The sequence below is a fragment of the Pteropus medius genome, unplaced genomic scaffold (assembly GCF_902729225.1).
Source record: "Pteropus medius unplaced genomic scaffold, Ma_sr-lr_union100, whole genome shotgun sequence".
NCBI classification, from domain to species: domain Eukaryota; kingdom Metazoa; phylum Chordata; class Mammalia; order Chiroptera; family Pteropodidae; genus Pteropus; species Pteropus medius.
Window position 1 is genome coordinate 27,132,765 of NW_024340696.1, and position 12,966 is coordinate 27,145,730.

Consider the following 12,966-nt stretch of genomic DNA (forward strand, 5'->3'; position numbering starts at 1 on the left):
CAAGCTTGCTCATTCGTCTTCATCTTTTGGCATTTGGAGACCCCATTAGGGAGCAGCCCAGTATTTAGTTTTGTTTTAAACTACCTTATGATAAAGATTGGAAAAACAATCAGGAAAAGCCTATCCAGAAAGGAGAGAGAGGGTAGTTCTCTCCGCCACTGGCCACATCTCTAATAAATCTCTTAGAATAGTTAATCAATCTCTTAGAATAGTAGGCTTCTCATCTGTCAAAAGAGAACAGAATCATAGAGTTTTAAAGGTACAGTACGTGTGTAATTTTAAACCTGAAACCTAACATTCTGTCTGTGAAATGGCCCTAGGAAGAGAAATGTGATGTTACGGAATTATAAACAGTGGTACACTACTGTGGAAACAGCAAGCTCCAATGCTGGAGGCCATTAGGATTTACACTTAGGCTATTTCTCAAAAGGAGCAATTCTTTGATACCTATTGGACTGATATTTGAATGCTCTAATTCTATAATGTCTTGAAATATTCATTGTGGGAGACAGGACTAATTCTGCCCAAATACTATAGGCTATTCATTTCATGTTTTTTTCTTAATGTAGATATTTCTGTGATAAGGAATGTAGCGTATGGTAAATAGAAATCTGTACGTATTGCATGGAGAATACAGTCTGTTACTTGCACTTAAAACTGTAGTCTAGTCTTTGGTTATAACACACCGGACTCAAGAATTCTGCGTCTGCAGGGCTCTTTATTCTTACCTTTTAAAAAGCTTGAAGTCCGAAGTGTCATTCATAGAGAGAATGGCTGTCTAAATCTTTTTAGCGTTGACAGCAATAAAGGAAAATTGACACAGCTGTGAAAAGGGGCTCTCTGTGCAGAGGCCGGTACACTCCTCACATGCAGTTCTTTTCCCTGGAAAGTAGTGACATCCAGCACTAAGGCTATTATTCCTGGGCCTTTTAGTTTTTTAATGTAACCTGTGGTCACCTCTAGCTAGCCTGCTAAGTGTGGGGACAGAGCTTGAGTGACTCTCACTTTCTGGAAGGTCTCTTTGGCCACAGAGCTTATATGGAGCATAAATAAATGGGGTGAAAAATCACCGGAATTACTACTGGAAATTCTTGTAAACTTTAAGCTTCCATTAAATGCTTCTTTTTAGAGTGTTCATAATACTCAATATTCAACATTTTATAAATAATGTTTCAGAGCAGAGCCCCAGGGACAGCAAGCTGAAGTGGGTGGCTGGCTCATGTCCAACTGTGATGAACCAGCTGTAGAAATCAAACATAAACTAAAGCAAGCATCCTAAGGACTTTTAACAGAAACCAACGTCTGGATTTAGTCTGAACTCTGCCCTGTTAGTATAGAGTGCCTGAAGTAGTAGGGCCTGTTTTTATCCCCCAAACAAAGACAGACCATGTGATAATGGAATAGGACATTTGAAAGCAGGGTTGTCCCAGAAAACAAAGCATGTAAAGTTGCCTCACACCCTTGGGTCCTTTGCTCCAACCTTGCATGTAAGGCAGACTTTTCCTCTGTGACAAATAGTCATCGCTGCACTGCCTTCCCAACCAGGCCATGCATTCCTCGAGGCGAGACCCTGCTGTATTTACCTCTATCCCTTGTGCCTAGCACACTGCCAGGTACTCACTAAATGAATTTTGTTGAATGAGTTCAGGCTTTTCTCAAGCACTTACACCGGTACAGGGCCTGTTTTGCCAGGCAGCTCCTCTAAGAATAGCACCCAATCCGTAGCTGAGAAGAGCTTGATATATGGCAAGGGCATACAAAAAACTCAGTAAGAATCCGGGAGTGGGGGTGCAGGGGGAGGCAAAGAATCCATAGTTCTCAAGGGGTTGTTGATGTTTTTGAGCAATACTCTAGGGCAGGATTTCTTTCGGGGCTCCCTTAGAACAATGGTCCTGTGGCTTCTTAAGGAAAAAGAATTTGATTCAAGATATCAGAGAAGCGGGACCAAGCCTAGAACTGAAACACACTGCTCTGTGAAGCGCTCTGTGCACCTGGTTGCAGGTGTTTTGTTTGACTTCTTTCTCTTCCCAGTAATAAATGTGGACCTAACTCTGTAATTCTAGATTTTCTGGTTTTTTTTTTTTTAAATAACCTCTTCTTTGCTAAAATCTACAATATTTACATATTAAAGGATGAGAAGTACTTAGTCATGAAGGCCTCAGAGGTAATTCCAGTGTTTCTGAAGGATAAAACTTTAATTGCCAGTCTTGGCTTGATTGAAGGTTTGCACATCAGTATGTCCTCTCTCTCTCTCCCCCTCTCCCTTCCCCTTCCATTTCTCTCTCCTCTCTCTCTCTTCTTTCTTCTGATGAAAGAAGTTTGGACTATAAAATTAAAAAATAAAAATAAAAAAGATTCATGTCCATATAGAGCACTTGATTTGATTCCTTAGGGGAAATTAATGGCCAAGAAGAGAAGACCAGAGGTTCTGAGGTTCAGTTTTTAAATTAATTTCCACTGGGCCTTCGTTTGTATCCATGCTACTATAATTACTTGGAACCTCCTTTGGTCATATGTATATATTCAGAGATGATCAGAAAGCAATACAGTCCAACATATTTATAAGTAGAATATATATGTTAACTGATAGACCTGTTAGAAGGTGTTCCTTTTGCTTGCCACCTGAGTACCTCAAGCCCGAGCATTCCCTGCCAAGCCCCAGTCAACTCGGGTTGCCCTGCTGGTTGGGGTTGGGGGCCCCATGCTAGGTGCTGGCCACCATAGTGCTGGCCAGGCTGAGCAGGCTGGCGAGGGCCACTCATGCCACACAAAATGCAGATTTACCTGGACCTGCACTTCTGGCCAGACTGCTGGTGTCAGGATGGTCCTTTGTCTCTCTGTCGAACTTGATCCACCTCTGAGTTGCTCCTTTTAGTTCCTCCTTGGTTTCCTTCCTCTGTGTGTTTGTTGCTTCTCGGCTACCATCTGTGTCACCTGCATGTTGCGGTCATGCCTTACAGGTGGATGAGTGGTTTGGATATTTATGGAACTAAAATAGCCGATTTTGTGTTTTCAGTTTCAGAATCATTACTGGGAAAGTTAGATGGTCTTCAAAACTTTGTTTATCTAAAGAGGAAAAGAAGACTTGGGAGGTTTTTCTCATCTGTACTTGGTAGTAGGACCCTTAGATGAGCTGATGCATTACACCTACACTTGCACCCAGCTCCAAGGGCTGTAGGGCATCCCAGCCTGGAGGGGTGGCTATGCCTTCCTGTGTACACCCCGCCGCCCCACCTCCAGGATCACACAGGATGGGGCCGCAGACAGCAAACATAAACATGGTAATAGTCAGGTCCTGGTTTATGGTTCTGAGCATTTCCTCCTGGACTACAGTTCCCCTTTGTTTGTGAATGGTGAACCACTTTAGCAATGACAGTGATTTGAGAGTTAGAATAGCAGGACTTTTAATGTGGGGGCTGTTAATAAAGGACATGTATGGTAGGATATACAGAAAAGATGTGAAAAGGTAAATTCTTTATTAAATACTATTATAAATTTTTTAATGATTAATTTTAAAATGTTAAATTAGTTGGCTGTTAAAACTTTGCGTTGTGTTGCTGCTTAGGAGGTTTCATAAGAAATACGAGTTTTAGAAACTTGATTGGAAACCACCCTCCCCCAAAAAGGCATTAAAATTCTGGGTCTTGTCCCACAAGCAGTGGGTTCTGCCTGGATTCAAATAAGACTAAGTCTTAGCAAATGTGAGTAGGTCTGCAATGCTTCTAGATGCTCTTGCACTGGAAAGGTGTTAAGTATTAGAACTGGCAGCAGAGGAGAGAGGACTGTTGCAGGAGCACGGTTCATTCCTTCATTTGACCAGCGTTTACTGTCACCTCCTATTCTATATTTCAACTTTCCAGGCTACTTGGGACATTGAGAAAATTTTCTTTCTCTGACTGGAATATGTGTTTCTTAATACCATGTCTTAAGACAGTACTCTTAAAATCGTAGGTGCTCCCTGAATGTATGATTGGATTGGAAGGTTCTGCTCTGCTTTCAAGGATTTCAGGATATTAGCAGCTCAATGTTGATGAAAAAGTAACCACTCTGGGCACTGTGTGATTCCGTGCCAGGTGAGTGTTTTAGGACTTTAGTAGAGGACAGCCTAGGGAGCATGGGGCTAGATGTATGGGTGTGCTTCACATGGCTGGGGAGAGCAAACCAGACACAGTGTGCTGCATCTGATCCAAGGAGGAGGAGGGTCTGTTCCCACCGGCAGTAGTGGGGAGTAAAGCTGGGCGAGGACAGTGGAGCCTGACCCCACAGGTCTCTGCCAGCTAAGGTTTTTGGATATTATAGTTACTATAAGTCTAGAGAGGATCCAAATGCCCCTTAAAGTCTTTTGCCTTAAAAATGGTTCTTTAAAAGAATGGAAAAAAAAAAAAAAAACTTTACACGGTTCGAAATCCAAGAATCTTAAGAAAATATGAAATCTCTGCAGCTTTGCTATTGACAGGTTAATACATATTTCTGACAGGTTAATACAATCACCATATTTGACACTCTATGCACAAAGAATATTGGTTGACATAATCCCTGCCCCATTAATAGAGACAGAGATAGAACATTCTTAAGTTAAGCACATTTTAACCATTGATAATCCCCATAGTTTAAGCAACAGGGAAGTCAGCGCCACTTTGCAAGTCAGCCCTGCCCTTTGTCCCTCAGCTGTGAAACGCTAGAACGGTTGCTTCTCTCCCATGTTCCCACTGTTTTATCAGCACAGCACTGAAGCAGGCTGGGAAGGCAGGCCCCGCTAGGTCTAGGTTTTGACATTTCCAGAAGGCAAAGGCTCTTCAGGGGCCTGTCACCAGTCTTCACAGACAGGCTTCACCTGCCACCTCAAGAAAGCCCAGTAGTTACGAGAAATAGATGAAAGGAGTACTTAACACAGGTTAAGCTTTTCTCTTATACAAACTAAGCTTTTTTTCTTTTTTTAAATAGTGCATATAGCTGAGTGTCTTTCTAGTATCTTCTTAGTGTCACCTTTGCTAAAAGCTTATTTTAAGCCGCCCTGTAACATCCTCACCTTCTCTGTGAGCGTCAGCACCAGAGCCAATGGGCTGCATTTCCTGGAAACTTGACTGTCGTTTTAGAGGCTCTTCAACTGAATATACGTTGTCCTCCAGTTTGGCCAGAACTTCCACACCTGTTCTGTTTCCCTTGTAAACTCTTTAACGTCTAAACTGGCAAGTTGACAAGGTTTGCCAAATGGGCTTTTAGACAGTCTCACCTCCTGACCCCCCTCCTCTGGCAGTCTTGGGGGATGGCTCTGTTTCCCAGCATGGCAGGCAGAGGGCTGTATTTTAATTGGCCCGGCCTTTGCTGTCAGTGACCACCAGGCTGATTTTCATGCATTTCCCTAAGTCCTCTTTATCACCCATTCCAACCTGGAATATGTTGAAAAATTACCAGATTAAGCTAGTGTTGTGTCCATTAGCATGTTTTCTGGGCTGCTTCATATTTTGTGTATGAAGGTGACTCCCAATGGAACTACTGCCATTTTGGTGTTCAAAAAAGACGTAGCTCTCTTACCCAGGACCCACGAAAATGCTGTTTTTTTTCCTGGAGTGACACCAGCTACAAAAGCCTTGGTGGATGCTGGCAGATGCTTGTGGCTCACAGTGAATCGGGTGTCCAGCAGACCCCTCTGGGGCGAAGCAGAGATAGGGGCAGGCAGCGTTCTGTGCCCTCTACTTGGGGGTGAAAGTGTTGACACTCTGAAAAACACACCTGTGCTCTGAATTCCACCTGAGGCCTCCCTGTCCGATTGAGTGAACATCCATTCATTTCCTTTTCTAACCTAAATGTCCATATTGAGTCCCCAGTTTGCCCCAGGGGTTGTGAATTTGACTTAAATTATCCTTATGTTTAAAGAGTAGGGAAAGTGGTGTTTTGCTTTAATTTTGTTTTTCAGGCTGACTTTCCTCCAAACATCTTTTAGTTTGGGCTAGGAAAGCGATGGATGACCTTCCCGGGCTTGTGGATGTTAGAGTTTCACCCTACTGACTTTTTCCTTCCATGTCATTCATATTTAGTAATGGGGTCCTGTTCCTTCCTCCTCTGCCAAGAAGATAAAAACACAACTGAAAAATCCAAATATGTCACTGTGGAGTTACATTGTGGGAGGACAGCAGTGGGAACATTCATGTTTATTCCCAGATTAAAGTTGATTGGGGTTGTTATGTTTTGTGTAGAGTTTTTTGGAGGCGTTGCCCTTTCTTAGAACATCATGTGATTTAGTGGTGATAATTAGGCAGAAACTTGTCTTCCCTACAGATGCCAAGATTATAGAGGGATTTACTCTCACCAGAGACCAGATGACAGCATCCACAGATATTTTTAGAATGGGCTTCATCATTTTGTCTCCCCATTTCATTTTCCTTGCATCAACAGCCTGATTTCAAATTTATTTATTGGGCAAGGAGGGAGAAGAGGGGGATCTTCTCCCTATTAATGAAAGCTACTGATGGGACAGGACATTTTCTTATTTATTGTTAGTTGGCCTGTTGCCTAGCAACTGTGAAGTGATAGCTGTAATTCACTTCAGCTGTATGCTTCCTTTTCCTTTCAAAAGTTTTGCTTAATCTGATGTGTTTTTATATTTAGAAGGGCATCAACATATACACATAAACCTCACAGTTAACAAAAACATCTTGCTTTAAACAGTGTAAGAAAGGTGGGAGCTTCATTGAGATCCATGAGACTTATACCCAACCTAGGTGTCAACAGCTGGTCTCACCCCTAAATGTGCTCCCTCTATTCTTTCAGTCCTTGATAGAGTCAGATAAACAAACATTGATCCACCATAAGAACAGTTTAAAATCTAAGGCAGATGAGGATTGCTTTCCTTATGACTATTTTTAATCATAGGTCTTTCTAGTGACTGGCGATTCTGATTTTCCTCTTGGAAAGATGATTGTATTTCTGTTCAACATGTATCTGGTTCCTTTATGTTTTCATAATATTTTACAATCTGTTTGCCTTCTATCACAGAGAAAACAAGTTGCCTTTCTCTTCTGTGGAGTGGGAGCTTTTTTTTTTTAAATAAAATTTGTTCCCTGTGAAAGCTGCCTTTAAACCTGGACCTGGGCCTCTCCCAGCTTAGCCTCTGGGCACAGGCCATTTCCTGATCTGGCTGGGAGACAGTGCCTATGGGACTGGGGTGGGGTGGGGGCGCTGGACATAGCGCCACAGGGGGCCCCAAGCCCATTGCACAGAAAGGGAAAGAGTGATGATCAGCCATCTCCTTTTTAGTGATGATGCTCCCTGAAGATTCTGGGCCTTTTGATGAGAGAATGGGCATTTGGGCTGGGGATTGTTGTTGGTTATTGCTCTAGATTTCCCCATGTGGCCTCGTGCCCCTGGTTTCCAGGCGAATGCCCTGTTTTGCCTAGAATGATGCCATATCGGGGATTATTGGTGCCCTCCACCTCCTTCCCTCCTGTGCTGACCGAGCCCCAGCATTAGAGTAAGCTGCATGCTTAGCCTGTGTGCCTGGGGAAGAAATGTGTCACTGTCCCAGTTCTTAGGCTGAATAATTAACACCAAAGGGAACCGGGGGATGGGGTCTGAATTAGGTAATACTTTATAGCTTCTCCCTTGGTACTTTCAGTAAGTCAGAATTGGGACTTGGGGACCAAAGTCCTCTGATGGCAGGTTCTGGTTTAATAAGTATTATTGTGGAGGAAAAAAACGAATCTTCTTCCAAAGGACTCTATCTGCACCCCTGTCCGTACATGCGTCAGGGGTCCCAGATAGAGTCACTAGAATAGCACTGGCTCTTGAGGCTAAATTCCTCACAGATGTTGAGATCTGGTGTCTAGTTTAGCTTTTTTTTTTTTCTCTGAAATCAACAGTCCATTATTTTATAGTCCAGGATATATTGTCTCATACTCTTACAAAGCAAAGAGTAATTCCATAAAAAGCCATCAGCTAGGGAAACTAAATACCGGGGTTGGGGAAAAGAAGGAGCTTCTTTTCCTGCTATATTGTCTCTGCCACCAGTAAAATCACCTTAGTTCTTTTATTTAGAGCTATAACCAGGGTAACTTGACCTTGGGTATGTAATATTACAAATACTAAGCCCCACTATCCTTTCGAATATTGGAGGTGAAAAGTAAGACTGCCAACGAGTACAGTCACAGAAGAGGCTGAAGTCACAGGTATACTTGTGAAAATGCCAAATGAACTCACAATAATATCTCTTGCAGTTGGGGAAGCAGAAGTACATAATGTGTGTGTGAGCTTATTGATGCATTTTTCATTACTTATTCACCTTATCTGGTGAGCAGATCATGAGTTCATGTTGCTTCACTATCCATTTCTTGGACTAGAGCCATTTTCCCCCATTTTTACCATGACAGCCAACACTGTCTTTATAAACAAAAGGTTTTATGTCTTGAGACCTGTCATGTCAGTTCTTTTAGCTACATCTCGAAGAGTATACAGTAGACCCTTGCACAACATGGGTTTGAAGTGCGTGGGTCCAACTATACCCTAAAAATCTATTGGAAAGTTTTTCGTAGATTTGCAACAATTTGAAAACACTGGCAAATGAACCATATAGCTTAGAAATATCAAAAAATTTTGAGATATGTCCTGAATGCATAAAATACATGTATGTATTTTCTCTTACGATTTTCTCAGTAACATTTTCTTTTCCCTAGTTTACTTTATTGTAAGACTACAATATATGATACATATAATTCAAAAGTTAAATGTTAATCGACTTGTTTGTTATCAGTCAACAGTAGGCTATTAGTAGATGAGTTTTGGGGGAGTCAAAAGTTATATGCAGATTTCAACTGCACTTAGGGGTTGGCACCCCTAACCCCCACGTTGTTCAAAGTCAACTGTACCTTTAAAAACTCCTCTAACTTTTGCAGGCTTAGTGCTCTCATGAAGTCTGATAAGACTTGTATAAATTAGATGCTCTGAGAGGACCTCCTTTTGTGCCTTATCACTGAAGACTGGTGGAGGCAAAATAATAATGTTATTAATTGTTAAAAGGACATTTTATGAGAGGTGTTTTTCACCATATATGTGCGATATATAATTTTCTCTGCCGATTTTTAATATAAAAAGCAAATTCCTAAGACTGCCTACTTAGAGATTACTTACTTTTATAGTAGGGGATGACCACCCCCCTCCTAGCAGTGCAGACTTTTAAGCCTTTGTGGAAAATGGCCATTTTATCTCCTCTGGTTTGGGGGTATTAATGGAAGGGTGGTTGGTTAGCAAGGTCGATCAGTTCATATAGGTAGTGGGAAAGAACCAGAAAAGCACAGCTGGTCTGTTTAGGGTGACCAGCTTCCCAGTTTCAGCACAAAAGTCCCGGGTCCCATGAAATTCCTGGTCCGAAAGTCCAGGACTAAGTGCCCCCTGCACCCTGGGCGCCCCTCACTTTCAGGGGCACACTAAAACACCCCCATTTTGCTCATCTTCGTTAGCCTCCCAAAGTGAGTGGCCCCGTTTCCTTTGAGCTTTTCACCTTGAGAGCGTTTTGTAATCAAGCGCGGAAAGGTAAGTCGTCACCGTGCTTTGTCCTCGGGCGCTGAGACCTTTGAAGCTGGTGTCGCGAAACGGCTTTACCACAGGTGACCTTGGCACAGGAGTAGGGCGAGGAGATGGGAAGTGGCAGTGCGACCCTGAGGCGCCCACTCTTGCCATTTGAACATCCTTAATCATTTCTGGTTTTCTTTTCTCCTTTTATAGACCCTCGAACTGACACAAGACCTACAGAGAAAACCCTTTGCCAAATCTGCTCTCAGCAAGTGGACAGTGATACCGTTTACAGCTTAACACCTTTGTGAATCCCACGCCATTTTCCTAACCCAGCAGAGACTGTTAATGGCCCCTTATCCTGGGTGAAGCACTTACCCTTGGAACAGAACTCTATATATAAAGTATGCAACTCTTCCTTGTACGGGGCGATGTGCCACCTGCCAGCAAAGGACAGCACCCTGTCAGCACCGCCCACCTTCAGCCAGAGCACCCTGTGTGAGCCCCCTGTTGGCTTTTCTGTGGTGTTTCAATATCGCGATGGTTTATGGGATGTTTTAAATGTTTTGTGTTTGTTTTCTTTTGACTTTCTGAGTTTTTTCACATGCATTAACTTGCGGCATTTTCTTAAAATGTTAATCATTCTTTCCCTGTCAAATTTAAAAACAGAAGGAAAATGTACCAGTTACCATTCTGGCTTTGGGCATCGCAAGCGTTTGAGTCTGTGGAACTACATAAACTAACAAATTACATAAACTAGAGGGGGATTTTCTTTCTTCTTTTGTTTGTTAGAAAACTATCCTTTTCTGAAAACTGAACAATGGCACAACTGTTTGCTGTGCGAACTGGTCCAGGGCTGAACGAATGGAGCGTGGCCACTGACCCAGTGCATCCTCAGTCCTGAGTCAGGGCGGCCGGGGAACAAGACCCCAGCCCCTGGTCTGCCATCGCCACATCGGGAGGGTCTGCGGTCTTCTGTCAGTCTCCTCAGCTAATGCAGTGAATAGTGATGCTATATGTTGGTTAGAAATTTGGATCTTTTCAGGAAAGAAATCAGCTCACCTGTCCACTAATTGTCGAATGCCACTAAAGGATTTAATGTTAAGGAGAAAAGGAAAAAAAAAAAAAAGTAGTCCTGTTTCGTTTTGCAGAAAAAATGAACTTGCAGGTGAGCATTAAGCCAGCAGTGAGAAATGTGTGAGAAGTACAAACCCAAGTCGGTGCTGAGGGAGTTCTAACTTCACTGTTTTCCTAAGTACACCCCTTGATTATTTTTAAGCCTTGCTGTGTATAATCCAATCTACTAGATGTGTGAGTGAGAGGCAATAGCATACAAACTGATTTTTTTATATATAATCTTATAATCTTAGATTGTAATTGTACAAGTGACACAATGGAAGTATATAAAGATGTTAGGCAGTTTTGACTCCCTTCCCTCCCAATTTCCTGCTTGTATGGATTTCATTTTGTTTTGTTTTCAAAGTTATGGTGCTGTATAGGTGCTTTCTGTCTAACCTGGAAAGTGTGATGATACTAGTGAACTTCTTTGGCAGACAGAATAGTTGGGAACACCTTGGGTACATATGAAACTGGTGTAACAACGCTCTGATTAGCACAGCATATGCATACTTCTCCAAAGTGATATATGAAGACCCTTTTCTTTGCATAAAATGCATTAGGCATATAAATATATAAATATATTTTATCATGTACAGTACAAAAATGGAACATTCTGCATGGACGTTAGGAATACAGGCTAGTATTTCAGCACAGACCTCCCTGCATGAGTTCTCGCTGACGCTTGCCCCGTGCAGTGGGCACCGACTCCCTTCCACCAACACAGACGTGCCACCCGCCCCCCTGCACTCACTACCAGCCGCCAGGGGCCCTCTTGTGCACCTTTGCTTTATAACGTTTCTGGGGGTAACTAATATTGGTGGTGATAACAGCTCCTAGCATAATGAAGGTTCCATTTGGTATTGTCACGTCTCTCCCACCTCGCTTGGGTCGTATGTTTGAGCGACGACCCTGTTGATTTCACCCTGCCTTTTACTGAATCTGTAAATTGTTGTGCAACCGTGGTTATAGTAGACCTGTAGCGCGTGTCGCCTTTTCTAAACTGCTACAAGTTTATAATCTTCATTTTAAAAGTATGTAATTTTTTAAAATATGTATTCTATTCACGGTCTGCTTGTCAGTGAGACAGACTTTGCTTACTGTATTCCTTTATATAATGCTAGCCACTTTCTCGATTCTTTGGTAGTCTGCTCTACACAAGCACTGTCTAGGATCAGCGAAAGAGGGAGGGCTGCCTCTCTGGGTTTCTGAGTGATGCTGCCCTGGGTGGAGATGCAGTTCAGAGACAGTGGCAGCAGCTGAGCGGGAAGGAGGTGGGTGGAGGGATATCGGATACAAGGGAGAATCCAGAGTGCTTCCAACATGAGAGCCCTGAGGATTTCTCTCCTGAGCTCAAAGAAACAAGCAAACTAACAAAATAGCTATTTGCCTTTGCAGCTTTATAGACCCTGGGAGCTACTTTTGGAATAAGAAAGGCAACCCTCAAATGTGTTCCAACTTTAAAATCCTTTCAGACATGTGACATCTCATTTATTCTTTTTTTTCCCCCCGCGTTTGTTACATTTCAGGCAGCATGTCCTACCAAATGTCCTAGAACCAGATTATAATGTAATCTGAAACAGCTGAGGGCGGAATAGAGCCGGTATGAGAGCAGGGCAGCCACAGAGCAGATCAGGCAAATGGAGGGGAAGGGATGCTTTGCATTTTTTATTTTTTGAATAACTCACACAGCATCTACATGTAGAGACTTGTGGAGAGCTGAGATCAGGGCAAAGTCAAGTGCCAGCATCAGTCCCAGGAGGGGGTCAGAATGGAATAATTAGGCCTGTCCAGGATTATGGCAGCTGTACTGTCACCCTTGGCCACCCTTAGCTGGCCACCCATCTAGAAGCCAGGCTCCCTTAGACCTGCTGGGTTCTAAAGTGGTCATACTGAGCAGAGGTTCGACCTAAGCCCTCTCTTATATTGAGACCTGCTTTCAGGAAGGGCCAACTGTTGGCCACCATCTGGAGTTCTGAGTGTCACGGGTCCCTCACCATCTCAGCAGAATGCTTAGAAGCCTCTGGGGTCCTGGCCACTGTCATGTTTACATCCTGATGAGAACTATCTGGGGCAACCCTCAGCCTCTAAATAAGCTGCTCTAGGGAGCCTTCTACTTTTTGATGGGAAATTAGAAGAGTAACTAATGTTGAAAGCATGACATGTATTCTGGGGCTCTGTTGTTTTCTTCAGGGTTCTAGAACCAGATAACTTTTACCAAAGTTAGAAAAGAGCTTTATCACAAGCTTTTACTGTCCTGGTATGAGGACTGACTGCCAGGTTCAGCGTACCCCATTAACTGTGAATGAATCTGAGGTCAGTTTCCTTTATTGCATCCTCTGTAAT

The 12,966-nt window shown here is 42.9% G+C and overlaps 1 protein-coding gene across 3 annotated transcripts in view; it reads left to right on the top strand.

The window, feature by feature from the left end:
- Nucleotides 1-10,698, top strand: part of FOXO3 (forkhead box O3) — a 107,474-nt gene extending 96,776 nt beyond the window's left edge. For 2 of the 3 annotated variants that reach the window (XM_039869952.1, XM_039869961.1), the window contains exon 4: nucleotides 9,718-10,698. The gene's annotated coding sequence lies outside the window, so the exon portion shown is untranslated. The remainder of the gene's footprint in view (nucleotides 1-9,717) is intronic. The other variant, XM_039869944.1, reaches the window with a different exon arrangement.
- The last annotated feature ends 2,268 nt before the right edge of the window (nucleotides 10,699-12,966 follow it).